A 23,516-nucleotide genomic window follows, 5' to 3' on the forward strand; every position below is an offset into this window, starting at 1 on the left:
TGGGCCTCTGCAGTCTCACTGTGTAAAAGTGACATTGGGATTAAGGACGGAAGTCCAGCATTCACTCTTTTAGGCCTCAACTTAACATTTAGCTCTTTAGCTGCTAAATGCTCCACAGTGTGTAATAGTTTGTTTCCAGTAGTCTGTGTTTCGTCCTGAGTACTGTGGGCTTTGAGAGCATTTTGTCAGCCACCCAGAAATTTTATGAAAAAAGAGCTGCTGTTCTAAATACAAGAAAGAACTACTGCAGTATCCTCTTATAAGCATTGCTATTGATTATTTATGATCATACTTGTATTTGTTTTCTTACCTGTAACAGAGAGCCTAACAGAGTCACTTGTTGGGGAGTAAAATTGTTGACTTGGGCCGCTTTCCTGATACTGACACTGGTACAATCCCTCATCATCAAAGTCTACTTCAGGAATATTGAAGGTAGCAGAGTTTGTGTTTGAGTTTTGGGTCCTGTTGAATGAATCTGATGTTTTCATCAGAATGAACGTCCCACCTAAAGTTTGAGTTGAGATTGAACAAATGATTCCAATGTTCTGACCCCAGGTCACCTCACCAGCAGGACTGATGGAGATATTGGGTTTTGGAAAGATTACTGAAAAGAGACACACAACACCAGCACAATAATACATTTGTTGTAGCTCACTGAGCGCCCTACTTATAGAAAACAAATGAAACATGATGTTCAGGAAAGTGTATTTCTTCTTACCAGTAACAGAGATTCTGACAGAGTCACTGAGGGGGGAGCTGAATGTGTTACTTGAAATGCGTTTCTCATACTGACACTGGTACAGTCCATCATCACTGAAGTCCACTCTGTGGATATTGAAGGTAGCAGATCTGGATCCTGTTTCAGTCTGACTGAAATTACTTGAGGTTTTCTTGAGGGTGAAAGTTCCATCTAAGAACTCAGATGAGACGGAACAAGTGATGCTGATATTCTGACCCCAGCTAACCTGACCTTCATTTACAGAGATGCTGGGTTTTGGGAGACTCACTAACAAAAAAAAAAGAAAAGAAAAAAAAGAATAGTGTTAGTTTTAACAGATCACAAAGTCAAGCTACACCGATGTCCTCAGCTAATCCCAATAACAATCCATATGGCTCAACTGATACCAGTTTACATATCCAACTGGTAATTCTCTTTAGTGACATTCTCACTGCAAGCCACTTTGCAACCCACTATCACCTCCACTTTCCCTTCTCAAGCTCTACATGAATCAATACCATGTCTGCTGGCAATAAAATCCAGTTTAGAAAAGATGAGAGCAAGATGGTATCTGGGACAGAAACTGCTAACACAACTTTGGCTCTTTCCAAGCATAGACAGTATAATAACACTAGAGGTGGGAAGTAACAAAGTACAAATACTTTGTTACTGTACTTAAGTACAATTTTCAGGTATCTGTACTTAAGTACTTTTTTTCTGACTACTTTTTACTTTTACTCCCTACATTTTTAAACAAATATCTGTACTTTCTACTCCTTACATTTTCTAAACTTGCTCTTTATCTCTGGTTTAACGCATTTGGGGGAGTTATTGTTTGTTACCGCTAGCCTTTATGACACCAGTTTAAACCTAGACAGTGACACTTGAAAGGCAGTCCTGTTCATTTATTAATCACCAGGGATGGCAAGAGAGGTAAAGAGAGAGAAAGAGAGATGGCATTGGCCAACGTTTATGGGTTAAAAGTGGGACAGTGGTTTATTTTATGTTTATTTTTTTATGTTTTTTTGCACAACACTGAAACGACTGTAGGTGTCTGTAAGTTGCAGTTGCAGTATCTAGCTAGCCCTACTGAAGAGGAATGAAAATGAGGGGAGTGACTTTTTAAGTGTCAGGTCATTTCAAATGCAACATTTTTATCAGCTCAACAAACATCAGCAAACACACAAACTGTTTGTGAGCAGTTTGTCTCACAGTGTATTGCTAGCTAAAGGTCCAGCTACTTTATTTCGCAGGTAGAGAAATAAATCTCACCCAGAGTTGGAGAAAGATAAGAAAGATTGGACAAGACGAACAGAGGTTAGATTTGAAGGTCTCAGTGGGATTTGATAAACTGGAAATGTAAAGCTTACATGTAAGTCCTCATGTTTTTAAAACGGACATTGAGCCAGTACATACGAAATTGTGTTTTGCAGGATAAACAGGTTAATTTGCTATAATGTGGTGGATTTAAAGTAAAGAACAGTGTGTGACTGGTGCACAGTGGTTGTGGTTTCATGGTCAGAGTTAGGTTACATCTGCGGTGTAATTGCATTCCACAGCAGGATGTTAACGGAACCGGTGTGAATGCGGAAGTGAATGTGAGCGCGAATGGTTGTCTGTCTCTGTGTGTTAGCCCTGCGACAGACTGGCGACCTGTCCAGGGTGTACCCCGCCTCTTGCCCTATGACAGCTAGGATAGGCTCCAGTGCCCCACGAAATCCTGAAAAGGATAAGCGGAAGCGAATGGATGGATGGATGTTAACGGAACCAATCAGTGTAATTAGTTAGGATGGCAGCTAGGGGGCGAGACTGGTGGTGTCAGCGGGGCCGAGCACGACGTTCAGCATCCAGCAACTGGAGTCCTCTGACTTTTCAAAGCCGCAAGAGTAGTCCAAATGGATACCAAGGTTCAAAAGATTTTCTCTTGCAAGTAATTTGAATGTGAGTTTGGAAGAGAACCAAGTCAACATTTTGATTTATTTCTTCACTGACTAAGTTAACTGCTAAGCAGAGGACAACATATCGGGGGTACATGATGGATTCGAGGCTGTTTTCAGCGTGCTTAAATTCAACATGCGCAGACAGGGAGATAATCAGAAAGGGGATGCTTTTTTTTGTGACTGTGCTCTACGCACAAGCACAACACTGCAACTATGGAGTGCTACATGATGAGCTGATACGTGACAGGCTTGTTGTCGGTCTCACAGACAAACGGCTGTCAGAATGCATGCAGCTTGACTCAGATTTGACCCTGCAGAAGTCTATCAACATATCAACATAAAGTCAGACATAAGTACAGCTGGACTGGCCATCAGGCATATTGGGCATTCGCCTGGTGGGCTGATGATATTTTTTTGTTCTCATGAGCTTTTTTGTTGTTTTTTTTTTAATTTTTTGTAATGGTATAAACAATAAAAGGTGGTGGATTGGCCAATGTGTCATGATTGACCCTGGGCTGGACCATTTACAGCTGAGGACGTCGGACACACCCTCCCGTTTGCTTGGGCAGCGGCTCTGAAACCAATCTTATCATGGACAAACAGAAGAAAATGGTTTTGTGGTATCCTTATTGAGGTTAAAAAGAACGTGATTTGTTCCGTTCTTCAGCTAGAATGAAAATAAGACACAAAGCTGGAGTTATTCTGTCTTTATGCTGCACAGCTGCCTCTTCTTCTGTCATTCTCTCCCTCTCCTGTTGCTACTTCAATCATGAAACTGATCAATGATCAGCTGATTGGCTTTTCTGTTGCAAGTTCCGTCTCTCTTGTTTGTTTATCGCCCACTTTGTGACAGAAAGAGGAAACCTGTGGATGTCATGCTAAACAACAGCAGTATGGTTAAGCTTGATAAGCTGTTTTTAGAATTTATTTAATATTACTTTCAGGTATCAGCTGATGTTTGCTGGAGCCACAGCCGTAAAAGCTGCTGGTCATGATATCGGTTTGGATATCTGGTGAGAGGGAAACATGAAGATGAAACCAGGAGAGGTCCTTCCCACATCGCAAGCAGGTCTGGCCCGGATCTGGTATCAAGCCTGCACTGCTGGCTGACTTCTGGCATGATAAGACGTATGTCATCCAGATATGGGCCAGGCCTGGCATAGATTGCGCTGTCCATAGCGGTTGGAATGCCATATCTGGCTCGATTGTGATTTGGTTCATGTGGCCCAGACCCATAGAAAAATGGGTCTGGCCCGGATCTGGCATCAAGCTGGCATTTCTGACTGACCGGTGTCATGGCTGCATGTCAACCAGATGTGGGCCAGGTCTGGCAATGATGGCAATATTTATGTTCCTATTTTAGTTAGAAGACTCAAATGCCATGTTGCAATACTATACTGCTATGGTAGCCAACATTACAAATGCAGGTTTGTGAGTGTACACTTTAGCCAAAACCTAGTGACGGTTTGCTCATCTTTGCCAGTGCGTGGCTGTAGCTCAGGAGGTAGAGCAGGTCACCCACTGATCGGAAGGCTAGTGTCAAGTCTGAATGTGTATGAATGTAGTTAGGAAGCGCTCAGTTTAGAGAAAGTGTGTGATTGGGTAAATGTGGCATGTTGAGCAATCTGGGAGAATAGAAAAGTGCTGTATAAGAGTCAGTCCATTCACTGTCTGATCAGAGTTTTGTCATTTTACTTTTGCACTATTATGCACATGTTGTTATTACATGGCTTGATTAAGGTAGACATTAGGCTGACATCTGGGTCCAGAGCTGAACCTGTTCAGGGCCAGCACAGGGCCAGCAGTGTGCTTGCAACTGGCCCGTGGCTGCACACAACTTACACATGGCCCACATACCACAAAGAATGACGACCCTTTGGTGGCCCAGATCATGTGTCTGCAACTGTGGCAACTCTGGTGGCTACAGCTGTAGCTGCCTCCACCAGTGTATGAATGTGAGAGTGAATGAATAGTGGAATTGTAAAGCGCTTTGAGGGCCCCGAAAAGCGCTGTATAAATGCAATCCATTATTATGTCCTTCACTTATGTTGCCTCAATTTGATTTGCCATCATGATGGTACAATTGTGAGCAGTTTTTGCCGACAGGGGCATATCTTTTACTTGTTTGATTATCTTGTCTGTATCTGAAAAGTCGCCAAAAAGTTAACTAGCAACATCAAGCTGTCCCCTACAGGATATTTCAATGCAAATATAGTATGGCATGTGTCGAAGTGGCGCTTTATATCTGACCATTTCATCGATCCAATTTTATCATTGCATATTAGACACACTGCAGAACCTGCTCTCTCCACATAGGTGAATTCCTCTGTCCATTCCTGCTGAAAAGTATGATATTCGTCATCTTTTTTTCTTTTAGCCATCTTCGATAAAAGGGTTTCTGCAATTGGCTAGCTGACTACTCGATTAAAAGGAAGGAAGTTTACTTCCTGACCTCACAATGACCCATGTATGTTACGCATTATCCAATAAAAATTTGGTGTTGTCTCGGAGGACAGCTGTGGTTAGCTCCAGCCATCCGCAACCATCAACATGAGCGGTAGAAAATGAATTGATTGAAATACATGGGAATGTTTTATATTTTTAATATCATATTTCTTTTATTGTTAAAGATTTGCCTGCGAGCCAGATGCAGCCATCAAAACAGCCACATCTGGCTCACGAGCCATAGGTTTCCGACCCCTGCTCTAAACAATCAAGAAGAAATTTACAGTAAAACACCAAACATACACGCTAAAAAACGGACTCACTGTTCTCTGTTTAATGTAATGGGGATTTTTTCTGTTTTGTTTTTGTTTCATAATTCCTCAAAGACAGTTTTTTTGCATCTGAATTGTTAAAGTTTTATGTTTATAAGTACACCAAGCCTTAAAGCTGGTTGTGTCAAAGCAGAGTCCTGGATTTGTTGGGTTTGCTTGCCTTCAGTTTATTTTTTTCCTTAATGTTTTTAAGAGCCACACTGGAAAGGAGTCAAGAAAAGAGAGCCTCACTGGTTGATGTTATCCTCATGTAAAAGCTGCACAATTTGCAGAAAGCCATGGACACCCATACTTAACAGTGCTCCGAATTGTTTAAAATCTCCTCTACACACCAGCTGCTGCTTTTCTTGTTTGCCTGAGTAACTTACTGTGTGTGGATGTGTTAGTATGTGAAGGTGTTGTGATGTTTAGTTTTGAGCCATTTTTGTGTTTCTGCCCATGTATCTATGTGAATATGCTTGATCAATCATGCTGATACGCAAGTTATTTGCATAAAAATGTAGTTTCACCATTTTACATGAGGACATTTTAGGCTGGTACAAATCAGCTGCAGTGCATTTAAATACATTTTCAATTACATGTTAGGAATGTGGTCTCTCTTCAGCTCTTGAGGGTGGCACGGATGCCCCTCCGGTGGTCCTTCTTGGGCTCTTGCACTCTGGGGCCTCTGGATGTCTGGGGCCTGGATCTCTTCCATGCCTGCTTCATGCCATGGGAGCGGGGCTATGGCTCTCTACATCCTCTAGCAGACCATTACATGGGGAAACCTTTTGAATACAAGCGCGCTGATCCACACAGGTGTGCACACGGGTGTTCACTGTTCATAGACATAAACTACACCTTTATTGGTGCTATTTCCAAGCACATTGTGCGCTGTTGGTCCTGCTTGCTACACAACAACATTCAATATTTAGTATTTACTGCTGTTTACACTTAGCTAGATTAACGTGATGGTGTTGTGTTTAGTATGTTGCTCTGTTTTCTCTTCTTTTTCTCTCAACATTTGATCCAGGAGATTTTTTTCCTCTTCTTTCTCTTTTTAAGTGCCCTTTCTCTCTGTCCCTCTTCCCTTCTGTTTTTCTTTTACTTCATCTTTCTTTCTCCCTTTCCTATCCCTCAGTCATGTCTGTCCCGTCTGTAACAACTGAAAATAAAATAAAATAAATAATAACAACAAAGGTCGATCAAATGGACCAATACGGCAAGGCCGTGATGATCCATTTGGCAAAGTAAATCCATTGGGTATCCTTGTTGGTCTTCAGACAACAATTCTGACGGCTAAAGAACCAAATGGGACAGGAAAAAAATAAATAAATAAATAAAGGAATGTGGTCTCTGTGGTGAGCCACACTGTCATTTCTGCTTGTACTCTTAGAACAGGATTCTGTCATTTGACAAGACGGAGTTAGATGGCAAAATATTAATAACACCATGCTAAATATCAAAATGCTCCATGTACAGTAGGTTAGAAAAAGTATGTAAAACCCCAATACAGCATCTCCAAATGCTAACCTTAGCTGGGCCTCAGCTAATTTACAAATCAAAACTGAAGGTGTGAAGATAAGCTACGCTTATTTTGAGTTTGTTATCTGCACGATGCATCTGCTGATGCGATTGTTGCCTCAAAAACAGATCTCTGGGAAAGCTGGAAATATAATCTGAAAGAGCTTTGACATGCATCTGAAACATTAACTGTCTGTAAATGAAGAGATATCAACAGTGTACTAGTTAGATGAAAGAATAAAAAATAAAAAGAATAATGATCACTTTTTGTGCTCTACTTGTATATGGCAAATGCATATCTATTTAAACAGTTCCCCTGGCAAGTAACCACTGAATCCTGAGTAAAAACCATTAAAGAAAAACTTGACAGAACACACTATACTGCAAACTGACAGAAAAATGTCAAACACTGCACAGTGGAGGAAACATGATGGGTCCAGGTTGATTTGTTGCTTTTGACCCCATGTACCTTACATGATTGATGGAGAAAATTAAGTTTATCAAGTTGTTTTGTGTATTTTTTCCTCACCTGAACAAACAACACCAGCGTCCTCGCCATGTCCACAGTTGTGTTTCCCAAATCCACTGTGTCCACACTCAATTAGAGAACTTTCACTTCCTGAACAGGCCACGTCATCAAGCCAGATTTTCCCACTTCCTGGACCAAAGTGAGCAGATGCAGTGGCCTCCACTGCTGTCCCACAGCCCAGCTGTCCACAGGCCACCTTAGCATCACTTAAGTCCCAGTCATCATCACAGACTGTTCCCCACGCACTGCTGTGGTAGATTTCTACTCTTCCAGAGCACCGAGTGGACCCAGACCCGGATAATCTGATATGAGCACCTAGTCACAGGCACATTTGCTTAAAGAGTGTTAGTGTTTCTTTTTTGTTATTTGGCCATGGCAAAAATCAAACACATTTACCAACAATAATAATTATGAAAGATAACATACTTTGTATCATTTAAATTCTGAAGAAACCAAAAGAAACCCAATCAGCATAACCCAGCCCAACTTTCCTTCTTGTCCTTCAGTTTGGCCCAGTTATAGTGACTGGGTCACAGAGTTGTTCATCCAAACAGAGAAAGATACATTTATTCAACACAATTTATTAGAACAATATCTCACCTGAACAGACAACACCAGCGTCCTCGCCATGTCCACAGTTGTGTGTCCCAAATCCACTGTGTCCACACTCAGTTATAGAGCTTTCAGTTCCTGAACAGGCCACATTATCAAGCCAGATTTTCCCACTTCCTGGACCAAAGTCAGCAGATGAAGTGACCTTCACCGCTTTCCGACAGCCCAGCTGTCTACAGACCACGTTGGCATCATTTAAGTCCCAGTCATCATCACAGACTGTTCCCCAGGAGCCACTGTGATAGATTTCAACCCTTCCAGAGCACCGAGTGGACCCAGACCCAGCTAGTCTGATCGGACCTATCAGCACATAATATAAACTGTATTTAATATTTTCTTCAAGTTTTATATTCATATGAGACGCATAAGAAGAAACTTACCTGCTGCAGGTGTGGAGGACGCAAAGAGACAAGAAACTGATGAAGAGGAAAACATGGGATTGCTTATGATATAAAGTTAGTTAAAAATAATGTAACAAATGTTATCATTTATAAAAAAAATAAATAAATAAATAAAAACTGAGTCTTAAAGATGTATTCATTACTGCTTCTGTATCAGAGTTATTATAGTTTTGTATCTTTTTACTTTTTGTTCTTAATTTTTCTTTTGTACCCCGCCTCTCGCCCTATGACAGCTAGTATAGGCTCCAGCGCCCCCCGCGACCCTGAAAAGGATAAACGGAAGCAAATGGATGGATGGATGTTCTTAATTTATTTTCACTTTAGCTTCCAGAGTTTAATTTCTTATTTCAGTTTCTTTTTTATTATTTGAACATGCAACTTAGTTTAGTTTTAATTGATTTAGGAAAATCACTACAGGTCTTACAATGAACAAACATAATCTTTTGAAAGCAGTTCACTCGGGCTTGTAGACTCAAGTTTCAAGTCTACCAATGCCTCATCGGGCAAGTTGTAATAAAATTCCTACTAAAACTAATTATATTCCATCTAAATTTTTATTTTAGTTTAGTTAACTAAAAGACTTTATTTTTTACATATAGTTTTAGTTAACTATAATATTCTTGATCTGCACAATATAAAGAAAAACATTATACGAAAAGGAAGATTTTCTTCCCAAGGGTAAAGATGTGAAGCACCTTCAGCTGCTCCATAACTGACAAACAAAAGCTGCTTCATGTTATTTATTAGAACCCGGTGGCAGTAAAATGAACTTCCTCTTTCGATTTCCGGTGTTTTTCCTCTTTTTTTAATCTCACATGCATCCGCAGGGTATTCAAACAAAGCAGCTGTAAGGCTTGAAGTTCACACACATGATTACGTGTTGTGTAATGTTGCATAACAATGGCAAAAATAATGCTAATGATTAATCGAGTGCCTCGCAGTCAGGGGCATTGCTACACAGCAAAAATGCCAGTGTTGATTTTTCAGTGTTAGTAGAATTCAACAGAGTTCCGAGTTAGTTCAACACTTAATCGAGTTAAAATAACACATCGGGAGTTGATTCCTGAAAAGTGTTAGTGTGGATTTTAGTCGTTACTGCATTTTAACACTGTGGGTGTTAAATTAGACCACACCTTCATTTCCTGTGGAGCTCCGCATTTCAGAATCCTCGGTCGCCATTTTTTCTTGCTGCTGCGGTAAGTTTTATTCGGTTAAATATTAAGTTTTAGATTGATGTTAGAACAAGTAACATGATAACTAGTAAAAAAAAAATAGTATTTATATCAAAATACATCATCTTTAAGTGTCATATTAGAATTTTAACTCTTTTTGTTAAGTTAGACTACTGCTAGCTAGAACTCAGCAAAGTACCAGTTACTTTCCTAATATTCATTTAGCATAATCTGGCTGTTGGCAGACTGTAATGAATATTACTTGTTAATATATATGTCACAGTTTTTATTAAATGCCTTTTATTTATTTTCGAATTAAACTGCCAAAGCCTTAGGGTCAGTGGTCTCAAACTCGCGGCCACTTACGGCCCACGTCAGGTGAGGTGAAGAAGTATAATGCAATTTGGCCCTTAATGTGACTTTTTTTTGTGATTAGCCAAAAATGATTTAATATGAAGGCAATAAGGGCAGAGTGTTACGGGCCCTCATAGGCAGCGTAGTCCGTGCTGCAGGGAGAACTTGTGGGATGGCCCCTCCCGTGTGTGTTTGAGCGCGAGAGAGGGAGAAAGTAGGAGCTGTTACCGAGGAGAAATGGAAGAAGAAAGCATGTAAATATAATAATAACCACTGCTGCCAAAATGAGTGCCTGGTTGTAAGAAAGCTGTTAAGACTCGACTGTACACTGTGTTCGCTGACAGTAAAGCTACAAGCCCGACAACCCGACGTATTAGCCAGAGGTGTCATTACCACGTTTCAGAGCCGTGGACCTGGCCGAGGTAACAAGAGAGTACAAACATGTGGAGGGATTGGCTTTGTTAGTTCAGTGAGAGTAAAAAACTAATGTGAACACTTATTTCTGCATTTTTATTTTGTTAAATATGAACAAAATTACAGCAGAAGTGCTGCAAAGTGTCTGACCAGAAAGAGAGGACCATTGTGTTCATTTGGTAGTTCAATTAAAGGCATCGGTTAGTTAAGAGGGAGAGGGGGGGAAATGCATTCATATTTGCAGTTTTGTCTTGTTATACAATTTTTGAAATTTAAAAACGAACAAACCAAACGCTACATTGTCAGGAATATTTGTGTGTTTTCTCTTTATGGTTTCTGTTTTTTTGAAGTAGCCCTCCAATGAGATGGCAGTTCATTTAGGTTTGAGACCCTGCCTTAGGTGAACTAGGATGCTTAAGGGTAACCTGAGAGTATTTTTACACTATTATGGCCCCTACATCTTGTAAATTATGGGAATTTCATTATAGTGTGCATTTCTGTAGCCAGTAGGTATTTTCTTTGTTTATATTTTTTAGATTTAAATTCTTTCGTGGTAAATTAAGCATTTTCTAGTCTAAAAATGAATAACAGGGTTATATTAGGGTTTGTTAGAGAGTGGGGAGGGGTTTTATGGCTTAAAATATATAAAAATAATAAAATAGAAATATGGTTCCTACTAACCCCTGCTATAATTGAGAGAATACTGTATTGCAGTCATATTACACAGCTTGTACTACTTAAAAATGGACCAAGGATGTTTTTTTCTTAACAAAATTAATTTTAGCTCAGTCTAAAGGAACTAGACATGCTAGATATTTTGCAAAGAAATGGTGTTATATGCTGGACCTTATTTTACTCTTGGAAGGTGGTGATATGCTGGTTCCTGAGAAGAGATGAAGTAATCAAAGTCAGCTTTTCAAGACAGCCCCAAGACTCTTCGCAACTTGTGTTCAAATGTGAGGCCGTTGTCAGGTGATAAATGCAAGGAAGAGGCACTCAACTGACATGAAACATGTCAAAGACAACATGAAGGTGACATTTCAACATAGGCAAAAAGTGGTTCAAGAACCTGCCACAGCTTCTACTGTCCTGTACCTTTTCCCAAGATTTCTGGATACACCTGGCTTGGTAAGGCATAAAATGATTTAATGACCGCTTTGTGGTTCCTTTGTTTGTTTTCTTGTTAAAGTGTTGTTTCTGTTGTTACACTTTGTGTTTAAGATTGACCAAGACTTCACAATGTTGTTTGTTGTGGAGGAAGTGTCTGGTAAGCTCCTTGCAAAGTGGCCAACATTCTTCAAGCCAAGGATCATCAAAGATTGCAAAAATCTGTCTCAGAGTACAGAATTGGATGAGCTGCTCATTTCTGCACAGCGTTACTCTGACGAGGGTGGTAAGTGTAAGTTGGAAATGGTAGATTTTGCATGCCTTTACAGCATTTGCTTAATTCCCACAACACAATATATCACTGGTAAACCTTTACTACAAATTGGAATACAGCTGTCCATTTTCTAAATCACATTGGGTTTCTGTATGGTATGAAAACAAGCTTACAAACATGTTAAACTTGAAATGACATTTAATGTAGTTTGAACACAAAAAAAGTTACATAATCTTACTATTGTTATGACTCGATATGTACTTCACTTGGTGGCGAGAAGATTTTAAGTCTCTAGAAATGAATTTTTATACCAAGGCACTGGTAAACTGCCTTATTTGAAAAATTATCAGGTGTCTAAAATGTCATCATGGTATTACATACCGTGGAAAAAATGGCTGCTGGGGTCCTTTAAATGACAGTAATTGTGATGATCTTAATTCCTATTCTGTAGTTTGGAACTGCGAGGCAGCTGCCATCTTTTGCTGCTTCACTTGTTACCTCCAACATCTAAGGGAAGGACGTCTTCAAAGATTAGGATCTGGGTGCTGAGCCCAGTCTTGAAATCTTTTGGATTTACTAAATTTACTAAATATTATAGTGAAATAAATATAACATGTCAAAGATGTGCTGCCTCAAGGTTGAAGTCACAAAATAATACTAAAATAAACTTCATAGTCTTCATCTCCTCTGCTCTCTCCTCTGTCCTCGTTATAAGAAGAATGTAATCAACATGTGCCAATGAAACTCCACCCAAATAGATCATCTATGGTATAACTCTTATGTATCAACTTACTTTATAAACTGGCCCAATCAGTTATTCAACAAATGTCAGGTTGCAGAAAATCGAATTATTAATGCACAATTTCATGCCACAAGAACTAAACTGTCGATAATGACTGGACCTACAGGCCAATACTTAATGCAGATGTGGATGTTCATGAGTCAGGATTGTGTTGCTGTTATTTCTACTGAATGTCGTGCACAAATGACATCTGTCTTCACTATCATGTGACTCCCTTGTTTGTTAATTTGTGTTTTCTATTTCATTTTGCAGTATATTTTATTCTTAGTGTCCTTTAATTTTCACTCTGCTTTTACACTGGTTTTTAAACTATTCTGTGTAGTATCTTCAAATGTCCACTAGATTTCATTACTCCTCTGTGAACGTGGAACACAACAACGTACGTGACTTTCTATTGTCTTTCTGTGTATTCACACTCTGAATACACAGATATGCACATCTTTTTCTTCTTAAGGTTACAACAATAATGCACACTATCTACACATACAGTTTACTTATTTTAATAGGTTTTAGTGCAATCTTGATATCGGATGGATATAATAACCTCAGATCATTTATCCAGTTTCAGTTTCAGACCATCCCACTGTCACTATGGTTACTTACTGTGATGCTTGCCACCATCATTGTTGATGTGTTTTAGATAACTAATGACCTGATTAACCTGCTTTGCAGCACAGCTGTCCCATTGCTGAATCCAGTTTGTCAGACCAGTCAACATAGGCGCTGATGTTACTTTCGAGCTGCCAGAGTGATGCTCAGCTCTGACAGAGACCTTGCCTGTGATAGCCGGCGATCAGATAGCTGAATTTATCTTCCCTCCAGTAAACAATTCTTTTATGAGATCCAGGGATATTCAAAAACACATCCAGGGCCCAGGCTAACTTGCTGTCAGTCACTGTGACTCATTGTGAACAATTTTGCAGCAGGTCTTCAACCTGTTATCCACAAGAACAGAACTCTTTGTCTTCATCTAGTGATCACACTGTAGTATTAACATAGATTGAAGTTTTTCTCAATCAATTTGATTTTTGATGTCATTCTACTTACTCTCAACCCTTTAAATGTATTTCTCCGTCCTCATTAGCCTTTGTCATTGTGTTTGTACACAGCTCTTTTGTTTACAGATGCTTGTCATGACACTGCTACTTGCATACAGCCAGTGAAGATATTTGTAGTTCACTTTAGGATTTAGAAATAAGTTACAAGAAATGTAGAGTATTGTAGAGACACCGACACTGCCCTGGATGCAATAAAGGCCTAAACGTATCTTAAAGTTAGGACTAGACTTTTAGGAGAACCCCCCCACCTTGGGCTGTGAAAGTAGAACAAAGGGAAGCCATAGCTTAGTGGAAATTCCCCAAGGGATACCTGAGTGGGAGTCTCAGTGCTTGTGACCTAATAATCATGTTTTGTAGAGGAGTTTGGTGTACCTTGGGTGTGGGGAGATGGCCTTTTTTAAGACGGGAAGTCATATACACAGAGACATACACACATGCACACACACGGTATGCGCACACGCTGTCAGGATTTGTGTCATGTGGAGGCAAGGAAGTGACCTAAACGCAGGACTCGTGGATAGTTAAGAACTGAAGATGGTTTATTATGAAGAGTGGATAAACAGCGCAGGAACAAAAGGACCTTCTGGCTGAAAGACTGAATGGCTGGCTATACTGAACGCAGGCGGAAACGACAACATAACATCAATGACACGACAATGAACTGGAGGAAACTGAGGACTTAAATACACAGACTGATGAGGATGATAATGAGAGACCGGTGAGTACACAGCTGAACATAATCTGGCTAACGACATGAGAGACGAGCTGATACGGGAAAAACAGGAAGTGAGAACAACATTGATGTGGCAAAATAAACCGAACATGAACAAACTGAAATCACTGGGTCAATGACCCAGGAACCCTGACAGTCCATGTAGAAAAAGGAGTGATACACCTGCTGCCGTCAGACCTGCAGGTATCAGGCTGTGATGTTCTCCTTTATAGTGGACAGAATTATTTGGAGTGGCACAAATAATTTGTGTGGCATCTTATCGAATGCAGAACAGCTGATTGTTCTGTAAATAGTTTGAAATCAAGGTAAAAGGTAAATGGATGCAAATAACTTTGTTGTTTGCAAAACTTGTGCATAGGATTTTAAAATTGACAATTTATATTTGCATTTAAAGTTATGAAATATGATTCATTAAACATGTTTGTGGTTGTTACAGTATAAATATAACATTTTCTACTCTGATTGTATGTTTTTTTGTCTGATTTTACATCAATTGTGTTATTGCAGTATGACAAAATGAAAACATAACTGTAAATTCAGTTACGTTGCGGAAAATTGACTGCAACTTCTATTTTATTTTAAAGAACTTTATTTAACAAACAACGAGTATACAACATACAAACAGATGAAGTATACAAAAGAACAGAAAATGAACACACAAAATCAGCAGTAAAAAGAAAAAAGTAATAATTATACACGGAAAAATTCACATATACATGTATTGTTTTGAGAGCCTTTTTGTTGGTGGAGTCTGATATTGATTGTACAATTCCACATCCTTAAACAAATGGCAGATATGGTGTTTTATTAGTAAACTTATATTTATGGATAAAAAATTTAGCTAAAAGTATTAACAAATTTATTATAAAAAAACATTTATCATTCTCCGTGGGGAACTTAAAGAAACAGAATAAAACATTTTCCCATCGTAAAGAAAACTCCCTTAAAATATGGACAATAACAAAACAGCTAAATTCCTTCCAGAATCTTTGTGTAGAAGAACAGTACCAAAAAAGATGTGTCACGGTTTCTGGATGATCCCCACAGAAAGTACAATTAGTATTTATGTCTCATTTAAATTTTACCATGTAGTGACTGGCTGGATAACATTTATGTAGAAATTTAAATGAGACTTCTTTCACCTTATTTACAATCTACGGAAGAGGATTAGGGCCACTGGAAAAAAAAACAAAGAATTCTGACTTTAATCTCAGAATTCTGACTTTATTCTCAGAATTCTGACTTTTTTCTCAGAATTCTGACTTTAATCTCAGAATTCTGACTTTTTTCTCAGAATTCTGACTTTAATCTCAGAATTCTGACTTTTTTCTCAGAATTCTGACTTTAATCTCAGAATTCTGACTTTATTCTCAGAATTCTGACTTTAATCTCAGAATTCTGACTTTAATCTCAGAATTCTGACTTTATTCTCAGAATTCTGACTTTAATCTCAGAATTCTGACTTTATTCTCAGAATTCTGACTTTAATCTCAGAATTCTGACTTTATTCTCAGAATTCTGACTTTTTTTCTCAGAATTCTGACTTTAATCTCAGAATTCTGACTTTTTTCTCAGAATTCTGAGATTAAAGTCAGAATTCTGACTTTAATCTCAGAATTCTGACTTTAATCTCAGAATTCTGACTTTTTTTCTCAGAATTCTGAGATTAAAGTCAGAATTCTGACTTTAATCTCAGAATTTTGAGGTGGGCACCTGCAGGCTTCCAGCTTCAGTGACAGCGATGTGTCCAGTTTGGCAGGTGGAGAACTAATTCACTAAATATGGTGGATATAAGTGACTTTTTGCGTGGCCGAGGGGTCCCCGAAGATGCTATTTTATTAATGGAAGAGCAGAAGGTGAGTAACAAAAAAGAGAAATAGTTTGGTGTCTCCTATTTTTACAGGAAAACAGTTACGGTACAGTTACGGTTAGCTGTTAGCATGCTTGTTAGCTTATAATGTTATATAGGAATGAACGTGTTTCACGATGTTACAGTATACTAGGTGAATTGACGTTTTAACTGTTGTTGATCGCAGGATCATCCCAGATGGGTTCGTTGCATTTTATTTTATTGTTCTACTATTTCAGAGTTTTTCAAGGCAGTTAAGCGGAGCTGTGTTACAGATGCTAGCCGCCTGCCAATATCACTGATATATTTGATGTGTACAAGTAAGTTACACTTAGTACAGCGGAGGAGAGAAGCTGTAATGAATGTTTATGCGGACATTTCACTCAGAAAAATGGGTGGCGTTCATACACAGCCACCGACACAGCCCCGGTTGTTGTTCTGACGGTGGCCGACTGACGATCCCCTCACAACATGTTAGCTAACACAAACTAATGTTGTGCATGTAACTGTGTATACGTTAGTGGTACAGTGTCGGAAGAAATAAGCAAACTGTTAACTGTTTATAATGTCAGAATGACATCATCGTTCTCCTGCACTGTGTAATGTATGTCAGCTCAAGAAGGAAATCATATCTTATACTCTGAGCTGCCCAGTGCACTTAACGCCTACGTGTGGAAATGGTAGGCTACACTACAGTTAACTACCGGTAAAAAATAAACTTAATACAGTATTTGATTTTTTTTTTATAGAACAATAAAATAAAAAGTGCTGGCTGAGGAGCGCTGCCGTGTTGAACTTTGACCTCGGAGTGACGTGACGTTTGTTCGCACAACCAATAGAAGTGCAGAAAGTCGCAAATCAGGCATATTGTTCGCATAAACACAAAAATAAATAAATAAATAACGAAATAATCCCGATATTGTGCCAAAGACTGATTTACAATGTTACTTTGTGTTCTATGTGTAATACCTTTGCTTAAATGACTAAATGGACTGTGTATTTATGACTCTGCGTTATAGTCTTACATACATAAGTAACATTCATATGTACAGATAAAAATGTACAGAGATATGTACACAAGCGTGTACACAAAAGTCTACTGCTGATCGAGCTGCTCAGTGGTCGTACAGTCTCATGCAGAGAGCGTGGAGGTGTTGTCCGTTGCCATTCCACCACTCCAGCAGACCACAACATAAAAGACAGCAGACGCCACCACAGTGTCGTAGAACATCCTTAGAAGACGTACTACCTACATCATAACCAATCAAGTCCTGCTTTTTTTTAAATACAGAAGAGGATTTATTATTTACTGAAAGGCTATGCCTTAGTTTGCTTCTTTCATTATTGTGTTTCGCCCTGCATAAAATAGATAGCTTTTCTGATAACTACAGTCAATACTCTCCTACTGGCATTAGCAGTGACCTAAGAGGCTTAACCGTAATATTGCTTTGCAGTGTAAATGTTGCAGAAAATGACTGTCTTTTCTTTCTTCTTGTGTGCAGATTGACTGTGACTTCATAGCACTGATGGATGACGCAACTTTGGCAAACTACATTCCCTCGTACGGAGACCGAATTGCCGTCTTCAATTTCTGCAAAAGCAAGCAACCACTGTCAAAAAGAAAACTAGGACTTCTGCAAAAAGTTCACCTCTCAAAGTGAGAGAAACAGTGGCTGACATGTCAGATTTGGATGACTTAATAAGACTGTATTTCAGACTTTCTTTCAGTAACAAAGAAATACTTTCAATTTTAGCACATAGTCATCATACAATTATAAGTGTTCGAACTCTAAAGAGAATTTGTAAAAGACTTGGGCTTTTTAGAAGGAAGAATCAATCAAACTTGGAGGAAGTGCTAGCCTTTGTCCAACAAGAGATCATGACAAATGGACAGATGCAAGGTTATCGTTGGCTACATCTACGTGCAATTCAACATGGATTTGTGGTGTCACAAGATACTGTAAGATGCATAATCAAATTGCTTGACCCTCAAGGTGTGGAACTGAGACGAGCTCGACGGTTGAGAAGACGACAGTACAGCTGCAGAGGGCCAAATGCTCTCTGGCACATGGATGGCTATGACAAGTTGAAACCATATGGTATTGCTCTCAGTGGCTGCATAGATGGTTTTAGCCGCTATGTTTTATGGATGGAGGCTTATACTACAAACAGTGACCCTAAATTGATTGCAAGTTATTTTCTGAAAACAGTTTCATGCATCAGCGGATGTCCAGAAAGGTTACGTGCTGACCGAGGCACCGAAAATGGTTGTGTCGAACAAATGCAGATGTTTTTACGGAGAAACCACACAGACAGTTTTGCAGGTGAGAAAAGTTTCCTTTACGGAAGAAGTACGGCCAACCAACGTATAGAAGGATGGTGGGCTACCCTACGCAAACAGAGTGCACAATTTTGGATGAACTTATTTCAAACTTTTCAGGATGATGGCCACTTCACAGGGGATTTTTTGGACAAAAGTCTTATCCAATTCTGCTTTCTCAATCTTATTCAGGTAAAAGCATGTGCTCATGCTATGTAATGTCTTAGCTGCATAAATAGAAAATATAAATATGGTTAGAACATTTTTTTTCTTTAAATTAAATATGAATTTTATTTCCATTTTAATATGTCTTGATGCATGCTCAATCAGCCAGGTAAGGAATGTTTTTTGACAGAACATTTCTCACACTGAAAACACTACATCCAGATGAACAGAATCAACTTTTTGGGATTCCATTTTAATACTTTGATGGAATTGTATTCATGTTATCAGTGGAAGTAACTGCACCTTTCTCAGCACAGGTGCATGGAGCATTTTTTTTTTATTGCCACATGGTTTAAATTACTATGGAGTCTGTTACCTAGTGGTCCTTTGGGCACGGTTTCAGAAAGCAATCCTATCATTTGGTTAATTCTCTATTGAAAATATATTGTAGAATCATTGCACACTGAGTATAAAGTGTTGGGCTATCTATTCAACAGCAGAATCATGCAGCACCATTCTGTGTCCATGTGCTGTTTAGTGAAAGTGCTCTTTTGTTGTTGCTGCTTGGTTTTACATTAATTAGAGGTCAGTTTCTATGTCTGTTGATTAATGAGTTAATAAGCCTCAACTTTGGCTAAATCTACTGGTACATGGTCTGTTTCATATACCGGTACTTATATTGTGTTGTTTTTCATGTAGGATGAACTTGATGAAGTTGTGAACACATGGAACTCGCACAAAATCCGGCCAAGTGGTAGTGCAGCATCGGGTCGACCAGTAGTAATGTACTCATTTCCAGAGCTGCACAGTGCTGAGGATAGACTGAAGCCTATTTCTATGGAGGATATTACTTTGTGTATGGAAGAGTGTAGCCCAAAAGGTCAACACCCCTGTGATGAAACAGTCTTTGAACTGTGTTGTCTGCTTATGGTAGAAAATGAATGGGATGCCCCAGGAGATCCACTTGGTGCTGCGGATCTGTATATTAGGTTAAGAGAAGAAATACTGCAAAGTATTTAAGGAACTTCAGTGTGTAAATGTACAAATAAATACAAAATATTTCTCTTTATCTTGATAACGTGATTTGATAGTAGGTGCCATGTCTTACAGGTACCTTTTATGCAGGTATTTCTGCACTGCATTAAATGAAAGACATCTTTTAGGTGTGACCGAACATGCCATTTTTCAGGTCATTCTCTCAGAATATTGCTGTTTATTTCTGCTGTAATGTAAATTCAGAGTGCTGATAGGAGGTCAGCACCAACTAGTATCATTTTATGTTGATCATAGTAATAAATACAGTTTGGTTGGTATCTTCCCCCCCCCCCCCCCCCATTTGATTGTTTTTCTACATTCACACTACCATTAAACAGAAATGTTTATATATTACTTGAAAAAGCTGAATATTGTGATATTATCAATCAGTTATGAAACACATGTCAATCCTTTTAAAAGGCCATACATTAAACTGCATTTACAAATGTTATATTTTTGATTGAATCATAAGTGGTGTAAACCTGCCTACCAGTAAATTGCAATATAAATTTTTGTGTTTTGTTGCCAGACATGTGCATAGTATATAAAATATAAACTGACCAGCTCCCTGCTCATTGTTTTCTGTATCAACCTTTACTCTTAATATTCATGGCTGGAAACCCAGGCACCAGCATATGATATGCTAAGTGCCCGGGTTATCTGTGGTATGTTTCAGCAAACCATAGTAGCATTAACAATTCTAGGTCTTGACAACAGCATGTTTCTATAAACGTATCATTGTTAATATTTAAAGTCGTTATGCCTTTTGGGGAGCTTTTAGTGCAATTATATTAAAGCAAAGCTATTATAATCATTTACCCATATGAAGGTCCATCACTTAATTATTAATGTATTTCACTTCTGTTAGTTGTAAGATATTTTAGCTGGTTTTCATGTAAAATGACCATGAATCATTGCTATACTGATTCAGTGTTAGCTGTTGTATACAAGGCTCCTTCATGATATGAATCCTAAAATTATAAGAAACATACCAAAAATATTTTGACTTTTATTTGTAGTATCCCAGCAACAATGCAACAAAACAGTTCCTGCAAGTGGAACCAAGTTATTGTCCCATTAAGTGCAACATGTTTTACATTTATATTTGTGTATCTTTATGAAATGTTTGAAATTAAAAATAAATGGTATTCTTCCATGTTACTGAGCTCATGTGTGGCAGTCTCTTGAATTCTGGCATGTTCAAATAGATATGGAGTTTGATGAACATATTCAAAACAACAATACAAATGTACTGTGTACAGTAACATTTTATTGGAAAAAGTTTACAAGAAACCTGTTCTTTCCAATGCCAATAACATGGCTAAAACTCATAACCGTATAAGCTGCCCTGTAACAAGAATGACTCAACTTTTAAAACAAACTTATAGATCTCATACAGTCTTGTTATGCATCAGTATACATTAGTGACTTACTGTAAAGACCATGAACACTGGCTATTGTGGTATCACATATTCCTTCAGTGTCATCTATGGTATAGAAATAAAAACAAGTGTGAATGACTGAGAACATACATGCATACAAATAAAAATGCATAATTTCTGGCAGTAACAAGACATTTTTTCAGGTGTTAAGATTAATACTATATCTGAGAACATGACAATTTGGCATTACAAAAGGATGCCTGAATAATCACAGTACTTGACCACTGCACTGAAGTGTACAGTGTTTATTTATGATCTCAGTAATCAATAACCATCTTCAAAACAGACTGAATCCTTTAAGCAGCTTGAATCAATTTGATGGATGAATAACAGGTATGCTTAGAAACAATATGGCATTAAGAAAATACTGGAATTTTAAAAAATATTTTCACCAACTTTATATGGAACCTTTGTAATCAACAACAAATGCCAAACTTTGATACCTTAACCTACCTTAACTAAAAATTGCATATACTGTAAAGCAAAATGTTTTCAGACATGACAAATGCTAAAGTATAAAATTGTACTTATTCCTTTTACAATACAGTGTTGCATAACAGCATTACTTTTACGTTATAACTATGTTCAGTTTTAGCCCTGACCTAATAAGAAAATACCATCTGAATGAATTAGTCTTTCTACTAATTACTTACAAAAGTATTTGACTGTGCTGAGCTCTCACACCACACATGGTGCTTTAAAGAACGTTTAAGAGCAGTTTAATTATAGTTTATAGATCTTAAGTAATCTTTCTTCATGCTTTTGCTGAAGGTTTCTGTCTTACAGCTGGAAAGCTTGGATTTGGTGAAGACAGCTCTGGATATGGTAGTAAACAGTGTACCTGTTCGTTTTGTTTTGTGACTGTATTATGTAAAACTCAAAATGATAAAAGAAAATGAAATATTAGCCAAAACTAGACTTCTAACAGAGATGAGAAACTTCTCTCTAATTAAAAAAAGTATACTGTATAAGTTCAAAATACATAAAAATACATATTCCTAACATCTCTTTACAGTTATGCTCTAGTGTGCATGAGCAGTTCAAATGTAGCGCTTTGCTGTGAGAGTCTAAACAATGTCCATCACCCAGATATTACTTTCAAGAACTGCATTAAATTCAGAACAAAAATCTGGGAAGTTTTCATAGCTGTTAGCTAGCTGCAGAACATTCCCACACGTGCGTCCGACTGGTCTTCTTGTAAACTCTGTCATATCTTGAAATTCCACATAAATACTGTTTGTTACTATAAGGTCAGATCCGGTGCAGAAACACATAAATTTCTGAAGTTTAATGTTATCCAGCTCTCTGATGAATCTTTTGAGATGATTTTTCACTTCTTTTTATTGTGGAGTCAAATCCACAGCAAATTTCAGCAGCTGGCACACTTTTTTTGAAGTTGGTTGCAGTTCAGAGAATAACTTGGTCAGTCCCTCCGGACTGAGGGAGATATGGGAGTCGATGATCTCCCTCCAGCAGTCAATAACAAACAATGGTTTTTGGACAAGCTCTTTGTGTGCTATTTCATCAAGGATTGTAGGAAGAGTCTCAGCAGTGATTCTTTTTCTACAGCCATAACTGTCAAGAACTTCCACAAGATCATCCAAGTCAACTGCAGAGAAATCTTTTACTGCTTCCATCAAAACATCACATTCTTGGCTGCTGACAAACTGTAGAAAGTGTGCTTTAAGATCACTGTAAACACCACTGAAAAGCACTTGTTCCAGAAAAGGGATTGCAAGTTTATTTGGAAAATACTGACATTCTTGGTAACCTTTCAGGAGTATTCGCCCAACTGCCTTCCATTTTTCAGCAGGAAAATCATGGCGAATGAATGGCACTTTAACGGTTGCACCTAGGGTGCATCGCTCATAAAATTCATGCCAGAAGCATGTGAGTACATCTCTTAGTATTCCTGATCCAGTGCCTGGTTCTTCTGTGTTGTCTGGAAGTATGCGCTTCACATTCAGTGTTTTGGTCAAAATCTCCTCATCAGAGAAAGCAGTAATCATGTCATGTAAAGTGTCAGTATGACGTATGGTGATTGTTATTATGTTCTCTGAATTAGGTGGACTGAGGGGTACAAGAAAACCCTCATAGACTAATGTGTCTTCTGTATCTTTTTCAGCATCAAAAATTGGACCAAAAGTAATTTCTGGATCATCTAAAATTTCTGAACCAGCGATGACTTCATCAAAATTACCCCTGACTTCCCCCACTTGCAATGGATTAATATCACTGCCACTGCTTTCTGAGACAAACACCACTTCAGATGTCTCGCTGGCATCTTCTTCAGGATCTTTTGGTTTTGTTG

At 38.4% G+C, this 23,516-nt stretch overlaps 2 long non-coding RNA genes across 2 annotated transcripts; both read left to right on the forward strand.

The window, feature by feature from the left end:
* The first annotated feature begins 9,596 nt into the window (after window positions 1–9,596).
* LOC143418317 (uncharacterized) lies at window positions 9,597–11,804 on the forward strand. The gene is made up of 3 exons (XR_013098256.1): window positions 9,597–9,676; window positions 11,286–11,548; window positions 11,642–11,804. It is a non-coding gene; the product is annotated as an uncharacterized LOC143418317 (long non-coding RNA).
* Window positions 11,805–16,130: 4,326 nt separating this feature from the next.
* LOC143418312 (uncharacterized) lies at window positions 16,131–19,946 on the forward strand. Its single transcript, XR_013098251.1, has 3 exons — window positions 16,131–16,250; window positions 17,746–18,755; window positions 19,428–19,946. It is a non-coding gene; the product is annotated as an uncharacterized LOC143418312 (long non-coding RNA).
* The last annotated feature ends 3,570 nt before the right edge of the window (window positions 19,947–23,516 follow it).

This window comes from Maylandia zebra, linkage group LG4, assembly GCF_041146795.1.
Source record: "Maylandia zebra isolate NMK-2024a linkage group LG4, Mzebra_GT3a, whole genome shotgun sequence".
Classification (NCBI taxonomy): Eukaryota; Metazoa; Chordata; class Actinopteri; order Cichliformes; family Cichlidae; genus Maylandia; species Maylandia zebra.